General features: G+C 40.9%; 1 pseudogene; it reads right to left on the minus strand.

The window, feature by feature from the left end:
• Positions 1–3855: 3855 nt before the first annotated feature.
• LOC102751548 lies at positions 3856–4639 on the minus strand (annotated as a pseudogene).
• Positions 4640–5111: the final 472 nt, after the last annotated feature.

Here is a 5111-nt window from a genome sequence, read left to right on the forward strand (position 1 = left end):
ACAGCAGACAAGAGGATCCCAAGAATCAAGTCAAAGATTTGAAATGCTGCAAGGTATTCTTTAAGAAGAGGAAGAAGAAAAAGGTAAAGATAAAAATTGTGAACAGCAAATACATATCTATCAACAAGTGAATCTAAAAATCAAGTGAATAAAAAATCTGATGAACAGAGTAAACTGGTGAATATAATAGAACCAGGGGCATAGAAAGGGAGTGGACTGACAATTCTTGGGGGGAAAGGGGGGTGGGGGTGCAGGAAGAGACTGGACAAAAATCATGCACCTATGGATGAGGACAGTGGGTGGGGAGTGAGGGCGGAGGGTGGGGTGGGAACTGGGAGTAGGGGTGTTATGGGGGGAAAAAAGAGGAACAAATGTAATAATCTGCACAATAAAGATTTAATTTAAAAAAAATTAAAAAATTAAAAATTGACCTACCATATAATCTAATAATCCCACTTGGGTATATATCTGAAAAAAATAAAATCACTATTTCAAAGAGATATCTGCACCTCTATGTTCATTGCAGCATCATTTATTACAATAGTCAAGACATAAAAATAAGCTATATGTCTGTCCATCAATAGATGAATGAATAAAGAAACTGTGAGATCTATGTCTATGTCTATGTCTATACTATATCTATATATTTATTTTATTCAGCCACAAAAAAATCTTGCCATTTGAGACAATGTTCATTGTGCTAAGTGAAGTAAGTCAGACAGAGAAAGACAAATAGCATATGATTGTTCTTATATATGGAGTCTTAAAACAAACAAAAAACCTCATAGAAACAGAGCAAGGATTGGTGGCTGACAGAGACAGGTGTGTGGGGGAAATGGGTGAAGGTTGGCAAGGGGTACAAACTTCCAGGTACAAGATGAATAAGTCCTTGGCATTCTAATGTATAGCATGGGGATTGTTGTTAACAATACTGTAATGTATATTGAAAGTTTCTATGAGAGCAGATCTTAAAAGTTCTCACCACACACACTCACACTAAAGGTAACTATGTGAGGCAATAGACATATCAACTAACCTTATTGTGGTAATCATTTTGCAATATATACATATATAAAATCACCATGTGGTGCACCCTAAATTTACACAGTTATATTTTAATTATATTTCAATAAAGCTTGGGGGAAAAAACTTCTGTTCAGCAAAGGGAACAATAAATGGAGTGAAAAGGCAACCTATGGAATGGGAGAAAATATTTGCAAACCATATATTTGATAACAGGTGAATATCCAGAATATATTAAAAACTCCTACAACTCAACACTAACAATTAAATAGCCCAATTAAACATGGGCAAAAGTCTTGAATAGGTCTTTCTGCAAAGAAGATAAATGGCCAACAAGCATATGAAGATGTGCTCAAATTCACTAATTATCAGAAAATGTAAATCAAAACCACAATGAGATATCACTTCAAGTTCTCTTGATAGTATGACCACTATCAAAAGAACCTGAAAATAACAAGTGCTAGGTAACTATGGAGAAATTGGAACTCCTGTGCACTGTTGATGGAGACTCTAAAATGGTGCAGAAAACAGTGAAGAGATTCCTCAAAATATTAAAAATAGAATTGCCATATAATCTAGCAGTCCCACTTTGGTGTTAGATATATATCCAAAAGAATCAGAAGCAGAATCTCACAGAGATATGTCCACTCCCACTATTCACAGTAGCCAAGTGATAAAGCAACCAAATGTCCATTATAGATGACTAGATCAACAAAATGTGGTCTATACATACAGTGGAATATGATTCAGCCTTTACAAAGCAGAAGACCCTGTTTATGCTCAACATGGATATTGTCTTGAGGATATGATACTAAGTGAAATAAACCAGTCACAAACAAATACGTTCTGATTTCACTTCCATGAGTTAATTAAAGTAGTCATAGAAACAAAAGATGCAATGTGGCTCCTAGGGGCTAGGTGGGGAAAGGGAAATGGGGGGTTGTTTAATGGGTATAGAGTTTCAGTTTTATAAGAAAAAAGTTCTAGAGATCTGTTGTATAACAATGTGGATATAGTTAATATTACAGTGGTAAATTTTTTTAAAATATATTTTATTGATTTTTTACAGACAGGAAGGGAGAGGGATAGAGAGTTAGAAACATTGATGAGAGAGAAACATCAATCAGCTGCCTCCTGTACACCCCCCACTGGGAATGTGCCCGCAGCCAAGGCACATGCTCCTGACCAGAATCGAACCCGGGACCCTTCAGTCCGCAGGCCGACACTTCATCCACTGAGCCAAACCAGTCAGGTCTACAGTGGTAAATTTAATACTACATTTTGATGGTAAACTTAATATTGTATGTTTTTTACTGCACAAAAAATAGATTAACTGAATACATAGCATTATTAAATAGGTTTAAAGGGACAAAAATAGCTAAGTTTTATGGCAAATAATAGGCAAATATTGATTAGCATTAAAACATGAAAAAAAAATCCAACAAGTATAGCAGTGGTTACAGTGCTCTCAAACTGAGAATAAACTATTTATCCAAATTAGACAATGTTCAAGGTACCTCTGTATGATGAAATGCCATCTGTAAAGAACTATTTTCTTCTCTGCTCCTGGTGATGCCATATTTCACTTCTGGCCAGCAAATGTCGGGGGGGGGGGTCTCCCCACTGACCAATTCTCTTCTGGCACTATCTGACTGGAGTGGGTGCAGATCCTACAAATCAATGGCTCTGCCTCACAAGACTGCCCCCAACTTCAGATGCCAATGGCAAGTTCAGGTTGTCACCTGTGCTTCCGACTAATTGTGTATAAATTGGAGGACCCTATGACACTCTCCTCGGGTTTGACAATTTGTTAGAATGACTCACAGAACTGAGGGAAAGTTTACTTATTAGGTTATCAGTATATATATCAAGTCCTATATAATAATCCTATATAATAGAGGTAATATGCAAATTGACCATCACTCCAACACACAAGATGGCTTCCTCCAGGCAGTTGGGGGGAACCAGGAGGCCAACCTGGAGGCTCTCTGAACATCATACTTTAGAGATTTTTATGGAGGCTTCATTGGGCAAGACTCATTACATTAAAGACGATGGTGATTAACTCAACCTCCAGTCCCTCTCTCCTCCCTGAGAAGGTCAGAATGTGGGGCTGAAAGTGTCTCTGTTCTAATCAGGTGGTTGATCTACCATGAGGCCCCTCCCCCATCATCTTATTAGCATACAAAGACACTAAGCAATGGTGATTTCAAGGGCTTTAGGGGCTGTGTGCCAGGAAAAAAGGGTGCACAGAGACCAAATATATATTTATTATTATATCACAAACTCAATTTTAAGAACATTTTGAGAAAAGATGTTGTGTGTGTGTGAGTGTGAAAGAGAGGAGGGGCAAGAAGGGAACAGATGAGAAAATGAAAGGAGAGAAGACTAGAGGAGAGTGGAAGAAAGCAAAGGCAGGTATCAATCAGCAAAATGGTGTTGGATATTAACAGTGGGTCTTTGTATTTTTCAAGATTTTATCACAGGCATGTAATTTGACAGCCAGAACAGAAAGGCTTTTAAATTAAGAATTACACCAGGTTAACTCTTTAGGGAAGGAAACACTGGATGGGTAGTCTAAAAACTAATGCATAAGTTGATAGAAATTGGAAAGCTATTTTTTTTTTCTTCTTTAAAGAGCTGGCCACCCTTAGAGTGAACAGATTAACTTAAATGTGGATGCAGTGGGAGTACAGAAGTCACTTGGTAAAAAGGTTTGGCAAGGCATTTAAGATCATGAATCATTAAGAAATTTCCTTTTTTTCTTTTTTTTTTTTTGAGGAAATCTCAGTCTTTAATGGTGCCAGGGCCTCCCAGGCCCAGTGCTAGAGCTTAGATCTTGCAGAAAGCAGCAATGTCGATGCTCTGCACATGCTCTGCAAACTTGGTGATCTCTTCCAGCAGGTTGGTCCCCACTTGTCCTCCAGGACGCACTGGATCTGGAACTTGCGGATGCCGTAGCCCACAGGCACCAGCTTGGAGCAGCCCAAGGTCAGCCCAGCCAGCTGGACAGAGCACACGCAGGCCTCCAGTTGGGCCATGTCTGTGTCTTCATCCCAGGGCTCAACATCCAGGAGGATGGAGAACTTGGCCACCAGCGCCAGCTTCTTGGCCTTCTCTGTGTACTGCTGCAGCCGCTCCTCCCGCAGCTTGATGGCCTCCCTGTCATCCTCCTCGTCACGGCTAAACAGGTCGATATCATCATCCTCATCATCCTCTGCAGCAGTGGCCACCTATCTGGTGGGGGCTCCACTTGGCTCATGGGAGACGCGCTGGGTCTGCGGGCCTATGGCCCGGTGGGCAGGTGAGCTTTTCTCAGTCGGCCTCAGCGTGGCGATGGCCTGCCACAGGTCCTGCACCAGCCTCGCGGGCTCTGGTTCTCCACCGCCAGGCTGGAGGTCCGGATGATGAGCTCACTGTGGTCTCCGCTGGGCCCGCTGGAGGCCCCAGGGCCTGAACTCTGGCACGAGGAGCCAGTCACAGGCCCGTTCATCTGCTCATAGAATTTCCTTTCGGAATCGTGGTATTTAAATTTGTCGAACCAGATATCATGCACTAGGAAGTCTGTGGCCATTTTCCTGATGCCAGCCAAGGACGTGGCCACCAAGACGAGAGCTCAGCGGTTTCAGAGTTAAGAAATTATCTTATCAGAGGCATAGTGCCCTGATGAGTCCTCTCCAAGGTTCCCCTTTTAAAAAATATATTTTTTCTTATAAAATAATAAATCGGTAAAGAAAGCCATAAAAATCTGGCTTAATGAATTATTATAAGGGGCACACCTTTGTAATCAGTACCCAGCTCAACAAATAGAACTTTGCAGGCCACATCAGGAGCCCTGTGCTAATTACAGTCCTTTCACCATTGATAACAGCCTGATTTTTTTAAAAATCCTTATCTAAGTATATTTTTGTTGATTTTAGAGAGAGAGGAAGGGAGAGAGAAAGAGAAACGTCAATGTGAGAGAAACATCAATTGGTTGTCTCCCTTCCAAGCCTCATATGGGGATCAAAACCATAACCTGGTATGTGCCTTGACCCGGAATCAAACCCACAACCTTTTGGTACATGGGAGGATGCTCCAAACAACTA

The sequence above is a fragment of the Myotis davidii genome, unplaced genomic scaffold (assembly GCF_000327345.1).
Source record: "Myotis davidii unplaced genomic scaffold, ASM32734v1 scaffold1031, whole genome shotgun sequence".
In the NCBI taxonomy this organism is placed as follows: Eukaryota; Metazoa; Chordata; class Mammalia; order Chiroptera; family Vespertilionidae; genus Myotis; species Myotis davidii.